Below are 17,673 nucleotides of genomic sequence, written 5' to 3' on the forward strand. Positions count from 1 at the left end.
TCTTGCATAGGTCCAGTCTCACAGGGTGATAGTCAGGCATGAGACTGGGCTGGGATGCAGGTTTATATCTCAACAGCAGTTCTGATTCTAAGCTCTTGCTTCCAGTAACTGAAATTTCCACTCATCTAAAATACTATGTCTTTGAATGCAAAAGGTCGTACTACTACGTAGTATTGCAAGAAACTTGGAGAACTTGGGGAATGTTAACAGACCAGGGTACTTCCTACTTGAAAAGGCACGCTACAGTGAGCTACTATTACTAGGAACACATTATGCTCACTGGATGAACTAAAGTCAAATAAATATTAAGAACCATTTTGCACTAGGATAAATAGTAACACTTACATGTAACATTTTATCTTTTCATTTAAAATTGGATTTGGCCACTTTAGAAAATGCCAGATGGAATGGAAGTGAGATAAGGCTTCCATTCTCAAAAGTTCCAAAGGAAATGTTTTCTTCCTAAATTTCCTGATAGCCTGAAACATCTGTATTTGTTTGACTCAGGGTTAGTCAGTTGCCTGTTGGTGTAAATAAAGTTTTATTAGAACACAGCTACACTCATCTATAGAGTATCTATGGCTCTTCCACTGTGCAACAGCAGAGTTGATATGTTGCTATGGAAAGTAGATAGCTTACCAAACAATTACCATACACATTAGTTACTAACCAGTTTGATCAAAATCCTATGTGCCAATGTCAGAATCTTTTCTTCTCCCCAGCTCTCAGTAGTGTCTTCAAATGTAAAGTAATACTGCTTTGCACTTCACTCAGCTGTTTAATAAACTTTTGAAAGCCTATGCTAACCAAAGTGCTACAATCAATTTAAGTACTGAAAATTTATACATACCCCACATCTCCCAAAAAATAAATGCAGGCCCACACCAATCATTAATTCCTGCATGCGATCTGAGTCTCATAAAAACAACATATGAGAAAGAGGGCAAATGAGGCCTTTAAAAACCATAAGTCTACAGTTGGCAGATAAAATGCCATCCCAGATAATCACAACCAATTGTCACTAATGTTAATATATGTCGGCAACAGTCGAGTGCTGCGCACCAGAGGTTAGCTTTACTGCTCATATGCAGATGTTTGCAATCCTGAATCTCTGCCATAACCCTGTGGGAATGGCATTTTTTATGTGCTCTGCAGTGAATTTATGGCCAGGGAGACATAAATGTTATAGTTCTACAAACCTTTTTGCTTATGAAGACTGTCACAGTGCTTGAAAAGTAGAGAGACACAGATGTCTTCTGCTAGCAAGCCATTTCTAGACCAGCTCCGGGAGTTCCAGTCATTGGTGGTATCAAAGCCACACAGGTTTGAAACTCCGCTAATGGGCTTGGCTTAGTTCAGATCTGCAGTTACTGAGGCCTTGAGTTGCCAGGTTCTGGGCTAGGCACCAAGACAAGGCCTCTGACCTCAAGGCACCCACAGCTTGGCCAGAGTGACAAGCACATATGCACTATGAGAGGATCAGTGCTAAAATCAAGCCAGTGACCAGACCTATCAGAGTAAGGGAAAGCCAAGAGCCCATGGAAGTTGGCTTGCAGGAGCTTAATTCTAAACCAAGTCTTCAAACCCCAGTACAAAATACATAAGCAAAGGAAGATTAAGTGTCTGTATGTTTATGTGTGTCTGTGTGTTTATCTCTCTGTGTATGCATGCATTGTTCATGCAAGAAAATGCTTGAACAAAGCCACAGTTGTAAGAAGCAAGATGATTTGTTCCAAGGGGTATAAGCATGTTAGTACTGGTGAAGTATTAAGCAGGAGTCAGGGAACATGCAACTATCTAATGTGGAAATCATGTGGGCTTGTGTGGGAGTTAGATCTCGGTTCAAATCCCGGCTCTATCATCTGCTAGCAGTGTGACCTTGATAACTTGATGAATCCCAACAAGCCCCAGAGACCTTGTTAGCAATGAAGCCCTCAGAAGTTCAAATGAGGGTGGAGGGTTAGGGTGGGGTGGTAATGGCTGGGTCCTGAGAGCAAAATGGGCTAGAAAGCTGGTAAACTAATAACAAAGCCATTAGGAAGGGAACACACCCATTCTGTCCAGCAAGTAACATCTCATTTCTTTTTTAACGAATTCTATGTACAGCTCCTTCCATCAGCACTGAGTAATGATGGAAAGGCTCATTTGCCTCAAAGGCGCACTCTAACATCTCCAATCTCCCATTCTCCTGGGTCTTCATCCTGCAGGTGAAAGGGACACAGCCAAGTAGAGGACGAGTCACAAATACAACTGACACTGTTCCAAATGCTCCTGCCATGAGCTCCTTCCCCAAGGTCTACACCCCGTACAAGCTTGTTTTCCTCACGTGGGCTCCATACCATCAGGGCCACGTGACAGACTTTCCCTGGAAAGGACACAAAATCCACTTCTGACATGCCAGAAGCTACATGCCGACTCAAAGTCTCCTTCCAGAGATATGAGTCAGCATTGCAGGTGTAACAAAAGGAATTAATTTAGAATTTTCTGTTACCAGGAGCTTTTCCAGTTTCTCTTAGAGGGAATAAAGACTCCCTAGTGATTATGTGTTAATCCCCATATTCTTGGGAAAAGACAAAGATTGGTGACCACCGTCATTTAAGAACTGCCTTAATTCCATGTGAGAGAGAATTCCCCCAGAAGCACAGAGACCCTGCTAACTTGGGAAAGCATTCTGTGGTTTTTCTCATTGCTTTTTCTTGCACAAACCACACACATACATACATGCACACACACTTTGGTGCATGAACACACACATGTACACACACAGATAAAGAAAACATCACATCTTCAGGGGTGAGATCTACATCTGTAAGCAGCTTGACGTTAGGCAGAAAGAATGTCTCACCATTACTGGATACACAGGCCATCCTTAGGAAGCATCTCTAAACACTTTCTGGTCACTAGCTCCTGAGACCTATGAAGATAGCCCTGACATAGCTCCAAATGGGCACAGTCTCCCTCGTCAAGAAATTCGACTTTGAAGGTTTCAGAGCCCCTGTTCTTCACTGCAGGGGGAAGACCCACCCAGCTGTAGCAAAAGCCATCGCAACAAGCTTCAGAGCCCTGGGATTGGCTTCTGTGTTCCTATGCAGCCCACCCAGCAATGACAAGCAGTAGGACCATGTAGGCTCCTGGGGGACATCTGTCTAGTAATGCTCTTGGTCACCACAGCTTTCCAAAGATGGATGGCAAGGCGTTCCCGATTGCATGCCAGTGGACAATGGAAGGATGTAAGAGTTCTGCCCTAGAAAAGGTGAAGTAATAATAGCACCTGACTAGGAACCCTGTCCTGGGTCTGAGGACTCTTTCCCCAGCTGTAGGTCCCAGTAGACCTCATATTTTTTAATCTGTTCACTAAGAGGTTTGGATCAGTTACATGCATCAAAAGCTTACTTTTCGCTCTGAGATTGTTCTAAGATACTAAATGAAAATAACCTCTCAAGTCTTATATGCCTTATGAACAAGGCAGCTGCCAACATGGTGTCCTCTGAAGCCCCTAAAAAAATATGCTCAAGCCTCCTGAAAATCTTGTCACCTAGTGATTTTGAGTTCGGGGATCAAAGCAGCTAATGTATACTCATTGTATAATTTGGGAATGTGTGGCCGTTAACTCATTACCAGCCCTTTAGTTATGACATAAAGTAAGTTATCCAGTAAGTCAGCCAGAGGTTAGACAATTTGGGTTGGGAGCAGAACGGGTCATAAACCTCTAGCCCTGGAAGATGATGGCAGCCACAATCCATATATACTGAAATGATTATGGTGCTCCAGACAAGACGAGCCAAGAGACAAGCTATTTAGTTAATGAGAATCCCACATGTCTCCCTGTGAAACAGATATCAGGCATCGCCAGAGATCTGTGGCTGTCACTCAGCAACACATCTTACCAACCCCCAAGGCCCCCCCACATTCTCCACCTCCATACACGCAGCCACCTGTGAGTCTCGGGAAAGCAGACAGCTTCACAGTATCTTTCTGTCCCTGCCGTTACCTAAAACAGTCCACTATCCCACTTACACAGGCTTCTCTGTGGCAGATTCACAAGGTAACATCTGCTTCAGAAACAGATGTTTATGCCAGAATTCTCTTCTGCTCATTAATGCTTTTCCGGTTAACATCTAACTATCTCACTCATTAGTTCTTAATAATACTTTTTGTATCCAAGCCATGCCAAATACACGCTCTTTAGAGCTCTGTATTATTGTTGCTTCTGCTGCTGTTGAATTGTGCTGCTGAATAAAGGAAAAGTAAAAATAATCCCCTCGAAGAAGAAGAAGGCTGCTGGGTGTCAGAGCTCTATCTTTGTGAACTGAACAAGCTGAAATCAATTAAAAGTGTGTGTTTAGAGAATGCATCTCAGCTGTCTAATTGTACCACCTCTGCTTTCGGGCCAAAGTTTGACTCCTTGCCAAACTGTCATCAAAATGGGTGGGTGTCCATCAAGCACTTTTACACTGCCACTGTGAGAGCCTGATTCAAATGCTTGTCTAAGAAGGAGCATAGTTCACTCTGGAGCTGGTGCAAAGAGACTCTCACTTTGGGGGGCAGTCCTCAGCTATGGGGCTCCAAAAAGGGCCCTCTAGGAAGGAGGGTCCTTGTACCCAACAATGTACCACCCAGCTTCTTTCGGTAGAAAGCCCTAGTAAATTAACCATATTGGTCTGCTACTTATTGTGCCCTACTTGTCCAAGAGCAACTTCACAAAGCAAGAACAAATTCAAGAAAGAGAGAACCAACACACCATTGATGAACGTCTAGCAGTGCCCAGGACTGCTAGGTAGTACTTTTCTATCCATTCATTATTTGAAACGTAAGTACTATTTCTACATATTCAGTAGAAAAGATAAAGCAAGGTACAATTTTTCTTGATTTGTTCCACAAGAACATATGCTGTGTCTTTTAAACACTTTAAAACACTTTTGTAAAACACTTCAAACACATGCTAGTGGCTCAAGATAGGTTTTAATGTTTTAAGAAGCCAACAACATCGGCAAACAATTGAACAAACCAGATATAAATAAAGCTAACATTGGTTTGTATGATAAGGAAAAAAACCAATCCTCCAGGGAACTTGGGCCAACACAATGTACTGTTTGGAATGAGGAGAAAGAATGCTTAATAAATCATCAACAATAGTTTCTATGGTTATGATAAATGTATAGTTGCCTTTATTGTTTAGTTTTGTATGGCCATTTCTACAGGGAAGAAATAACCCAGGATCTTGGTGACAAGCAAACACAAACCTCGTTTAACTTAAAGGCTGAAAGACTGTCCAAAATATGTGAAATAAAATTGAGACTCTGGCCTAATCAAGTAAACTTTTATTCCCTAGAACTCTTGGTAGCCAACATTTCTCAGTCCCAATGAAATACACTGCAGCTCTGTAACACGCTGTTCTTTTTATAGTAGGTTCTTCCTTTTTTGCCTAAGTGGATGCTTTTCAGCAAAATTACTTGGCAAACACTGCTTTATCAAGTATAAATCAGATACGCTACTACCCTGGAATCTAAACCCACAAAGAATATGCCCCATAACACTACATAAAAATGAAAAATAGAAATACTACATTATTGCTGCCAAAAGAAATGGAAAAATATGAATGAAAATGATCGCTGGGTGTATCTTCTATGAGATTCCATTTAAATAACATTCCCCATTTACTTAAATCTCTACAAGCTGATGAGCTTACACATTGGAAAATGAAATAAAAGCACACTTTGAGAGGAAATTAAAATGCTATGAACTGCTCTAGGTGGAGTTGGCATCACACACACACGCACACACACACACGCACACACACACGCACGCACACACTGATAAGTACAAACCACAGTCAAAACCTCATTCCCCTGCAGTCTACAGATACCATCCGGGCTTGGCAGCAATGAGCTAAGGGAATTTGGGCTGGAGATCTGGGGGCTCTCCATGCTCCTCTCTCCAGATAAACTCCAGGCGAATTAGCATGGCAGCCTTGGAAGTGCCAAAGTAGTTCCAGACCATGTATGACATTTCACCTTCCCACCCTCTTATTGATACATCTCCAGACCCACTCTCCTGCCTCCTCCTCTATCGGCTGTCAATATTTCTATCTTGTTGCACTGGATTTCTCTTCTGCAGTTTTCTTACATTCTCTGGTTAGACTGATGGCTAATACCTGTCACCTCTCATGTGACTTAAGGTCAAAATACTCAGTTATCCCAGTTTTCAGAGATAAAAAGAACATCAACAACAAGAGGGCAATACTCTTCAGTCCAGAGGAGTTTTCTTAAATTCCAAGTAGAATAGTTAGTTTCCTTTCCTGGGAGGGGTTCCTTTCAATATGAACATGCTAGGTGCCATGAGAGACCATCCTCGATTTGAGACTCCCCAAGAGAGAACCATGGGCTCCTGCTAAGGGGCTGTCAGGCGTTCACCTAGCAAGGGCACCAGCCAAATGGCAGCATAAAGGCCATTATCCAGGCATCACTTTCTATAACTACAGATGAAGTCAAGCAATGTGACTGCCATGGAGCTGCTGAGCTTTTCGTCTCTGTTCTCGGAGATACCTTGGATAGCAGGGAGATGAAGAAGTATTTTGGACAAAACAAAAATCTGTTTACTAAAAAGATATCTTTAAACACAACTTATATACTTTAAAACAAATAATGTCTTTTAAAAGGTTTACTTCCTGGAAAGAGTTTTCGATACTATGTCTTAACAATTTTAAAGGAAGCCACATATAAAACCAGTAATAAAAAGACTGCATACAACTGGACAAGGTGAGTGGCTCCCCGTGTGAGGAATTCCGGTGACTTTAAATATCACCTTAGTTTGGGGGTGGGCCCCGGTGACAAATGCATTTTCCAATTTCACAAAGAATAAGATAAGACAGAGCCAAGGTTGTTCAAGGATACAAAATCTAAAAGTTACATAAACTAGAGGTTTCACAGTTTTTTAAAGCAGAAACTTTTTTTAAAAAAGCAAAATCATATGCAAAATCCTGTAGGCAAATCAAGTAATAAATATGAATGCTTGAGATGCAATGTTAGGAGCACGTGGACCGCTAGGGTTCCATATTTTCTGTCCCATCCTGGTAGCCCAAACAGGCTCTAAACAAATATGCAGGAGCTTCTGGGGCACAACCTGTTTTCCCAAAGTCAGGAGATCTTCCACACTGCCCGCTTGTCACACCAAAGACTTCGAATGATGACATGTGACCAAACAGTCTAGAATGTTACTTGTTGCTGTTTACTTTCTACTGGCCAGGAGGTTTAGAATCATCAGCCACGGACACGAAGGAATACTCCAGAAGTTCATCCCCAGGTGGGAGAAGGAAGACTAGCAGGGGACTGCTCCTCTTGGCTAATGTCCCATTCTGCATATGAGTGAGGCCCTAGTGAGGGCCACACCCTGCGCACTCCTGAACCCTTTTGCTGGCTCTGGGGAGTGGCAGTGTATCCCACTGTCCCTTAGGGAGCAGCAGCCTCCTTAGGAAAACTCCAAGTGCGTTATGTTCCATATCCAGTGCTCTAGGGTAAGTGTGCAAAGCAAGGCAGCCTGGGTAAGTTCAGGGATATTTTGTTCTTTACCAGAAACTGACAAGCTCATTTAGTAGCAGCAATTCACAGACCACAAGAAAAGTGCTGAATCTCACAGACAGAGTAAAATGCAGGCTAAGACAGCCAACTAGCACTGGAAGCCATTTTAGATATGCATATTTCAATACCATAAATCTATACTTTTCTTCACAAAGTAGTCCTATAAAATTATCTGCTCCAACAAAGTCCCTGTGAGACAGGTTGTAATCCCCATTTCAGAGACAGGGAAACTGAGGCATGCAAGCTCTGATGAATGAGAGAGAGAGCCCAGCCCTACTAGCACACAGTTGGTGCTGCAGGCCTCACACAAAAAAGCACCCACAGTCAGCAAAAATCAGCCTCTGCGAGCCTAGGGAAGGTGGTTCAGAGTCATTAAAAATAGGTCCTGTCCCATCCCAAAAGAACATCTGGATAACTATGCACTGAGGAGACACGACAAGCAGGCTTATCTGAGAAATTTAATCCACGGTTGCTTTAAATTCACAATACTTATGCCCTGGTCTGCGGTTTCCTTGATGGCAATACTGTAAGCACTTCACAGAAAAATTTACCTGACATGTATTCTTGCAAACCCTTTCCAGGAAATAAAATTTAAAGCCACTAGCCACATAAACCACCCCATCTAAGCAGTCTTGTGCATTCTTTTTTCTTTTCCTGATCCCTTTTAAATGGATTGGACACTCTGAAGGTTGCCGAGGCTGACATCCTTGGGGACCAGTGCTGTTGCCTTGTAGGCTTTGCAATGATGCTGGACCATGTAGAGGTAGCAGGGGTTGGGGGTGGCAAGAACAACATGAGCCCAGGTATCTGACTGCCAGGAACCAGAATCTGTGCTACTGCAAAGCACCGCCAGCTTGGCTCCAGAACTGGCCTCTTAGAAAGGCTGCTTTGAAATAGCACGAGACTCGTTTCTAAAGCAGCTCATTATGATTTGGACTGGAATATGCTTCAATTTCTGGTATATATGCATTAAATGCAGTCAAGTAAGAACTTCATGAAAAGCTCCAAGCTTTCTTACAAACCCTTTAATATAGCAAAAGAAAAAGTCTTCTGTGATTTGGTCCTGTTTTGTGTGTGTTAGAGTGTGTGTGTGTGTGTGAGTGTGTGTGAGTGTGTGTGATTACCCCTTCAATCTCATTTAGCCTCCATTCACTGTAGACAGTCATGTGTCCCCACGAAAACAATAACCTCCTTGACACCAGAGGTGATGCCTAATTGACCTTTGGTCTACACAACTATGGAAGAGCCAGACAGTACTTAGTCAAAAAATGTACGTCCTTAAAATGAAGGATTCACTCTTATTTTGATCCAGCAAAATATGCCACTGAGTGGTACACTAATGTGTATGAAGAGTACAAGCTCATATAGCAAGTAGTAGCCAGATATTGGAAACAATCTAAACAGTCATCAGTTGAGGAATGTGTAAGTGATATGCCCACATCATAGAAGATGATCCAATCAATCCTAAAATGAGACCAATCTATGTGTACTGACATGGACAAAGACAAATGGAGGAGCAGGTGAAAAACTGGATTGATGATAAACAAAGACTTTTTGGCAATCACTACCTCTGCAGAAGGGGTAAGAGTGAGGATAGGATAGAATGTACGGTTTAAGTTGCTATGTATTTTGTTAAGTCTGTTTTTCAAAGGATGCACTGTGTCTGTAGTTTTTAAAAATGGACAAAAATATCCTTCCTTTCAATGGAACTGAACACTCAAAGTTGCCAGGTTAACAATCCTCACTATCAAAAGTACTAACTGAAGTGTTATATCTAACAGACCCATGCAGTTCCTTGAAAAGTAAACACAAATAAATAAAACAGTTTATGAGTGTTCAGTATCCACTTCCTGTTGTGCTCTCGGATCAGCTTCTCTCTAGTACACTTCTTGTGAGGACCCTTCTCTGCTAGGCTGTTATCTGGATTTGAGTTATTTCAACTCAATAAACATGTATTGGGCAACTTCCATGCAGAAGGCACATGTACAGAGCAGTAGATTCTCACACGGGCGCACACACACATACACGCATGCACACACACACACAATAACATGAAGTCTCACTACCAAGGGAGACCAACACAAATAATTTTACCATATACAATGTGAGAAGTACCAGAAAAAGGGAAACACAAAAAAGAGGGAGACAGGGTCTGGAACGAGAAGGTGGTGGAAGATATTGTAAAGGAAGGGAGATCAGAACAGAGTCCAGAGAGATGGGCAAGATCAACTAGAAAGATGGGAGCGAAAGGAGAGAGGAGTTCTTGTCTGCTTTTCTTGTACACCAGGGATGTGGTTAGATATCTAAGCTTTAATAGGCTTTCAGCATGCAAAGTAAATGAATATGTATATCAAACTTTTCCCCAAAGTTAAACCAAGGTCTCCCATTTCCCAGCATGCTTCTTTCTGCAATTGCCCAGTTATCTTCCTGCCCACCAAAACCCCTCAGCCACTGGTCTGCAAGCCCCAGGACCTTCCACTGGGTACTTCCTCTGCCAGAATGGTAAACTCCATCAGAGCAGGGACTCTGTCCTTTATAATCTTGCCTTCAGTGCCTAGCACACAGTGGGGGCTCAATTAACGTCACTGGAATAAATACTGGGCTAAATAAAGTTCTCAACTACAATAGGAAAGAGCTGACAATTGTAGAACCTTCTCTTAGAGAATTCATTCAGATGTTTTTAAAGTTTCAAACGATCTATCGGAGCTCTATTATCGCTTGACCTGCCCTATCACGAGGATTATGATTAGCATTGTCTGATACACCATCAGCTGTTGGGTAAAAGATACTGCTGCAGCTTTGGAATTCAGGATCATTTCAGCCTGCACATAAAGCCTTGGTGTTTTAGTTCCTACTTCACAGTTGAGAAAATTGATACAAGGCAAAGAAACTTTTCGTAATCACAGAGCTGGCAACTGCATGAATTAAGACTGGAACCCAAGTCTTCTGTCTGATATGTTGGGCCTGGAAGAGAATTGCTATTCCTCTTCTTAACAGCAAGCTCTTAAGGCTTCTATGTGTCTTGTATCTGCTGAGGAATGTGGGGTGATCTGAGGGAAACCTCGCCTACAAACAAGAAATACTAAGCAGATTTTGACAATTACTCTTCATTTGCTTTGCTTTAAAGCACACTTAACTTCTCTTGATTACTGTTATTGGAATGTCTAAACTTTTTAAAATAATAAGTACTACTTAGGAGCAATTGTTACTTTAACTGTGAATTAAGATCATAAGTCTTTTGTTTAAAATGCAATTGTGTGTTCTACTGAACACTTCCAAAGGCGCAGGGCGAGAATTCCCTCGCAGGCAACCTATGCTTCAGTGAAATTTTTCATTTGCAAATTAGGTTCATTTATGGCAGAAAATGAAAAGTCATCATCAGACACACCAAGAAATGGGCCATTCTTTACCTAGAAGGAGCAATTAGCTGAAATATCTGTGGGGAAATTTTATCATTCATGTACTGTCGATTTTACAAAGGTATGCAAGAATCCCTCTGCAAACCTTAAGAACACACCTAATTACGGTCTACCCCAGTGGCTCTTCACAGCTGTGTGTTTACTCACATTGACAGGGGAGGGACAACTTCTGGCGGTGGCAGCGTCTTGGGTGCGGCATGGTGGTGACAGCTGCCAGCCGGGCGTGGTGCGCACCCAGCAAAGATGTTGGGAACACATCTCCTTGGCCAGAGCATGCTCCCATGTTCCTGGGACCAAGCGATCCTGAATCCCTGCAGCAAACACATCTTGAGGAAAGACAGCACACCACTAGGTAACCCAGCGTCAGAGCTCCTGTCCCAGACTCTCCTGACCATGATACCAGGATGTTTCTCCGGGCCGAGCATGGCTTTGGCCAAGGCAGCTCACACACTGAACCCATCTGTTTACTTTCATGGGCCCGGAGGATCAGACCATGACCACCTTTACCTGGACCATCCACCACACACAGCTGACGGTGGTTGGGACCCACTCGGGCTTCCTTTTGCTGCTTTGGCATCTCAGGAGTTGTCTGGGAATGTGGTCTTGCCATGTGCAAAGCACTGGGATAGAGATTGTACAGGGTTTGGAATACATGTTGACCATGTTGTAAAGGGGGTGGGGGGCTTGCCGAAACACTTGTTGAGAAAGCCAAGAAGGTCAAGGAAGGGGCCACAGAGAGGGCCCTGGTGGGCCCAGGACTGGCTGGGGACCTCCCAACAAAGACACCAGGACAGAAGAGCAGTGACAGGGCGTCCAGACAGCTTGGGCCCCCACCCCACAACGGCAATGCAGACAGTTTGCTCAGCAGCTCCACCCTCTCCTGGCTGGATTTTATTATTAAGAATTAGCGGGGAGTGGTGGTACATAATCCCAGCACTCTGGGAGGCTGAGATAGGAGGATTGAAAGTTCTGAGCCCACCTTGGGAAACTTAGTGACTTAGTGAGATCCTATCTCAAAACTTAAAAATAAGATACGCTGGGGATGTAGCTCAGGGCTAAGGCCCAGGTTCAATCTTCACTATTACAAACAAACAGAAAATCACCACCATGTCAGCCCCTAGCCCTCTCTGCTGTTCTGCTGGAGAGTAAGGTGGGTGTCCATGTGGCACCTGCAGCACACTGGGCACAGCCCTCCACGGGGAGCCGGCCCTGCTCATCCACTGGGCAGCTGACACCAGGGTGGGACTTGTCGAGGTCAATGTGCAGGTGACCCAGTCCTCAGGCAGACTCTGTTTCGTTCACAGGTCTCCCCAGCACCTAGAATTGCATCCAGCAATAACAAGCACTCAATAAATATTTATTGAATTTTAAAAAAATGAAATGGGAACTGCAGATATCCCTTGATGAGACCACAGCCCACAATATGGAATTCAGCAATGTAGTTCAGGTTCCCAACCTCCCAAGGCACACTTCAGACAAATTATTTTGTACAAATCAAACTATAAATGCAGAGGACCCTGCAAATGGGGCTTCTGATTATCTCCTAAAAGGCAGTCTGTATTGTCCTCCACTACATTCTCAGGGGAGGGAGAAGGTTTTTTAAAACATTACCCCTCCATTTAATTTTATAGATAGATTAGTCAACATACAAAGAGAATAAAAGTTAGGTTCTCACTTCACATCCTTTAACAGAAGAGTTCCAGGCTGCCAGACTGCCGATCAGATGCATGTTGGTTATTTATAAAACATTGCTATTACATATGTCAAAACTAATACACACCCCTACCAAAAAATATTTTTATCATCATTATGTACCACATTCAGCTCGGGCCATTTTTATTTCCAGCACATTGGATTCATTCTATCTTTAGTGGCAACTCCTTTAGGAAACACTCTTTTAAAACCTGTGTTTTGAGAAATGAAGTTAATGGGCCAGAACTGGTTTATCATGAAATACTCATCAACTCAGGAAATAAAATTCAAACCCTTCTACCCTGAGGTGAGCAGAACCCTATGGCCACATGCTCTTGGAGCAACGCTTTAAAGGTCATCTTTCTAGTTATGAAGACAGCTCTTGAAATAGCAAACTTGGGCTCACTACTATTATCTTTGCCATACATAATTGAAAAAGAAGGAAACAAGTTTGATACTAAACCAAATAAAATCATAAGTCATTTTAAATTATAGGAACAGAATTCAAACGACCCAGAAGTTACCTTCTTTCCTCTCTCACCCCACCAGCACCAACAAGAGGTGGCCCATTTAAAAAATATCTTCCAGATCAATCATAGCATTTTGAAAAGTAGGACAACAGGGGTTCTGCATGCAAGCAGCAGAATGGCCCATCCTCCACTCCAGGGCCACCTGTAGCAACAAAGGGGACCATTCATTTGGAAGAGGGTGTGTCTCTCAGATGGTTCAGGACAATGACACAATCCTGCTCTGTGGCCCTGGTCTTCAGCATTTCTGATCAGCGACCACATCATCACCCACACAGGCCCTCGTGTTACAACTAAATGGATCACAGCTTACCTCACGCCCCTTACAGTTTAGGTTAATGTCTTTCAGAGAAGACGTTGGCATGGTTGATCACATCCTGCGTACGTTCGTTCTAGCTGGCTTTAAAGTCAGAACATTATACAGTGGTACCTCAGTTTACAAACTTGATTCTTTCCAGGATTCTGGTTGCAAACTGAGTTGGACAAGAACAGAATCAAATTCAATGGTTAGGTTCAATGTTGACCTTATGGGGAAACTTGACTAGGTTCTCGTCCAGTTAAGCTTGTGGCCAGAATTGTGCAGAGAATTGAATTTGTGAACAGAGGTACCACTGTACTTGATAATCTCCCTGGGATGCCAGCACCAGAGCCCGTGCCTGCAGCCCTACCTGTGCAGTTCCATAATGGCATGTATCCTCCTGTGCAGAATGTTAGTTTGTGAAACTGTCTCTTTCATCAAAATCTCCATTAAAGATAAAAATGTGCCTTATTCCTAGCTTACACATGCTAAGCATTCATTAAATGTTTGTAGAATGAGTAAATTAGGTAAATAATGAATAACTGCTTGAACTCTGCTACATGGAAACACCAACAGTGTGATAGCAACCTGTTAAATTTCATTCAATCATTCATCCAATATTTAAAGTATACCAAGGGGCCAGGGATTTAGCTCAGTGGTTCTGGCGCCTGCCTCGCAAGCTGAGGACCCGAGTTCGATCCCCGGTACTAAAAAAATAAAATAAAATAAAATAAAGTATACCAAGAACGTCATAATGAATTAAGCAGACACAACTCCATCTCTTAGGATGCTTATGTTTTATGCAGAAGGCAGACAATGAACAAGTAATCTCATAGATGAATAGCCAATTGCAAACCGTAACAAAGTGAGCAAATGGGAGAAAAGTATGAGGAATGACAGACCCAAGAGGAAAGTATTCATTCTGAGGCTGGAAAGGTCACTAGGGATTTGCTAGGGAGAGAATGAAAAGGCAAACTTTTCTAAGCATTAGAATAGCCACTGCAAAGGCCCTGAGGTAGGCCAGAGCTTAATCTACTGAAGAAAGTAATGAATCAGTGAAGCTCGAATTCAGCGACAGGAATGCAAAGACGTAGTGACTGTGGAAATCTCTCTGGAAGCTAATTTATCTTTTCTCCTGAGTCTTCCATCTTCATCTTTCCTTTAAAATAAGAAAGAAAAAAAAAACTGTGGGAGCTTTAGTGAACCTGGTGATGAGCTTTCAGTTTTGTCCTCAGGATGAATGAAAGCCATGTAAGCAGAAGAAGGCCAATGGGTCCAGCTCAGCATTTCCAGGTGCAGATCTGGCTGCTCTGCTGTGGTGGAGGAGTGGGTAACAGTGAAGGTGGTGGAGCCCTGGCTACAGGACCAGTGCCAGTCAGGGGTCAGGGGCTGGACCAGGGCAGGGATATCAGATGGGTTTGGACTTGACGCTGTAAGTTCCACTCAAGACCCAAGCCGGACCCCTGTCCCCTTTCCCAGGGATGCACCTGGGCTGGGGGCTTTGGTGGAAAAAGCACTGTGCCCAGCATTGGGTTCCCTTCTGGTTCCTGAGCCTGGTCCAAGCTGCATCTCCCTTTCTCACCTGCACCCTGGTCCTTGACCTGGCCATGCTGCAGGAAATGGAGAAGCCATGCACTCCTGCCAGCCAAGAGCTGTCAAGCAGGCCGCAGAAGGAAGCCCTTCCTCACCCCTGCTGACTTCACATGCTCAGGTTGAGGAGGACTGGCTCTCCATCACACACACAGTGAAATCGAATCTCTCCCTCTTCCTTGAGTGGCCTGTAAACATCCTTCCTTTAAGACAGCAAAATAAAAGCCGGCTTCCCATTGTGAGTTCTGGCCTTGGCTGCCCCGACTGTCAGAGCCCCAGCTGAGGACCTCTGGCCTCCCCAGCTCCTCGTCCTGCTCTGTATTCCCTCTGCTCCACTCTTCTGACAACCAAAGCTCTTCTTAAAACACCCTTTGATATCCAATTTCTCTTTTCTACGGCTCCTACTGTCAAAAGCATATTTTTGTTTTCTCGCTGGAGCACAGATCCAAATTCTCCCCCTGCGTCCCCACAACTTCCTGGCTCTGCTCACATGTCCCCAGGCCGCTGAGCTTCATCTTCGTCATGAGCCAACCCGCTCCTTTCCAGCACTGCCACCTACACTGCAAGATGCACCTACTGCTCCTTCTTTCATTATACAACATTCCCCTCTTCCTTTTCTTGCTTGGCCACTCCTTCTCTACATGACAGGATTTTACAAAATCAGATTCCTCCCGGATAATGGACTGGACGCTTTTCTAAGAGGAACCATGGAAGTCTTTCAAAGCCCCAGCGAGAGATTTCAGCCTCTATTTAAAAGTCATTCTGTACTGTGAATATAAATGTCTATTAATTTTGAATGCTCAGTGGGGTTCGAGGTGAACAAAGATTATTGAGTGCCCACTACATGCAGGGCAAAGCAATGCCCCACAGCAGCTGTCTTTAAGCCAACATCCTATCTCACTGGCCCCCTAAATCCTTCCACTGATGCCAGTGGACAACTCTGTGGTAGGCACAGGGATTGTCAATGGGGAGGGCACGGTATTGGGCAAGGGTGAAGGGTTGGCACCAAGGGCAGCAGCCCACCGGAAGGTGGCAAGGAGCTGGGACCAAGGCTGTGTGCCCAATCCACTTCCAAAGAGTTGAAGAGTTGACTGGCTAGGGCTGGGGTGATCCAGACCCTCTTTGCCTCTCCTTGACCCTGGCAACTTAAGGGCTCACCGTGGAAAACCACATTCCAGAGGTGACCCACAGGCCCAGGCCTTCTCCAGGGGCTCCAGGCAGGGATGTGCCCCAAGGCACAGGCTCTGCTCTGAATTGACTTCCTAACTCAAATACCAGCACCCACCCCTTCCTCATGTCAGGCCCGATGGGTACAGTGGGGACCACAGGCCACTGGGGGCCACTGGGGGGAGCCTGCAGAGGTGTGAGAGGTCCCTGCTCCATTCAAAGTGCCGAGACAGTCACAGTGTGCTGGCAACTTGTCCCCAGAGCAGAGCTCAGTGCCCAGGCACAGCCACGGCACATAAGAGGCCACACAAAGGAGCACACCACTCATCTGAACGCAGGGACAGGCCTTCCCCGCCCGCCCATCCCTTCACCCAGCAGAGTGGGACGTGAAAAGCCCTCTGCCAGCACCTCAAGTGCTACAGAGCCAGAGGGGAAAACAGCAAATCAGAGAGTCCCAGGGAAGCAGGGGACGGCCTCCCCTTCCCTGATGTTCACACCGCACCAATCACAAAATAATTCGGCAACTTGTTTCATTTCCTGGGGAATGATGAAAGCCCCAGCGTCACCAAAGACTGGGCTCCCAAAGAAGAAAGACGGGTCTCGGATCAACAAGGCTGCATCTGGGGAGGCAGGAAGAGCCTCCCGCTTGAGTCCTTGGCTCTGGCTTCCCTCCACTCACCTGTCATCCACCTGCCCTCCTCACTGCAGACCCAGCATCGTCCCACGGTCGGCTATGCACAAAATAGCCTTCTGTTCTCCCAGTCACATCAAGGCACCTCCACGCTACGCAGGCAGGTCATCGGGGGAATGGAGAAAATTAACAAGCCCACCTAGGTTATTTCTATTAAAATCAGCCCCTCCACCTGCAGGCCCTGTCAGTTTCCACGGGCGCCAACTCGGACAAGTCTGTTCCAACTCAACCCTTCCAGGTGGCAGCCACACCTCGCAGACACAATAGGAGATGGTGCCTTGAGTCCGCCTTTTCTCCAGAAAGAGAGGCAGCATTGAGATTCGGTCAGCGGCAGCTCCTACACTGTTCTTCACACCACCTCTCCATGGCCCACCATCAGCTAAGGGGATACGGACCTACACCTTCCATGAGGTTGTAAGGTCCTGCAAAGACTGAGCTCTCACTTGGTGGTTCCTCCTCCTCCTCCTCCTCCTCCTCCTCCTCCTCCTCCTCCTCCCCCACTTTCCTTTTCACTCTGCTGTACCGAGGGCCATCTTCTCCAATGGGCCAAGTTCCTCCTGCCACAGGGCCTTGGCTTATACTGTTCCTCTATGCAACATCTTCTTTTCACATAGTTCTCCCTTACTCACCTCTTAGCATTTCACCTCAAAAGCTACCTCCTCCAACTAGGGTGGGTCTTACTTTATATAGTCATTCTGAAGCATGTTCCAAG

At 44.7% G+C, this 17,673-nt stretch overlaps 1 protein-coding gene and 1 long non-coding RNA gene across 2 annotated transcripts in view; both read right to left on the reverse strand.

Moving 5' to 3' along the window:
• The window catches only part of LOC110344142 (uncharacterized), a 202,707-nt gene extending 185,259 nt beyond the window's left edge, over positions 1-17,448 (reverse strand). Inside the window, exon 1 of the long non-coding RNA XR_002386470.2 lies at positions 1-17,448. This exon is cut by the window's left edge and continues 55,600 nt beyond it. This is a non-coding gene — a long non-coding RNA (uncharacterized LOC110344142).
• Positions 1-17,673, reverse strand: part of Rora (RAR related orphan receptor A) — a 674,381-nt gene that overhangs the window by 539,466 nt on the left and 117,242 nt on the right. The gene's annotated exons all lie outside the window — the stretch shown is intronic.

This window comes from Heterocephalus glaber, unplaced genomic scaffold, assembly GCF_053883595.1.
Source record: "Heterocephalus glaber isolate CG9 unplaced genomic scaffold, H.glaber_assembly_v1.0 deba00001689, whole genome shotgun sequence".
Classification (NCBI taxonomy): Eukaryota; Metazoa; Chordata; class Mammalia; order Rodentia; family Bathyergidae; genus Heterocephalus; species Heterocephalus glaber.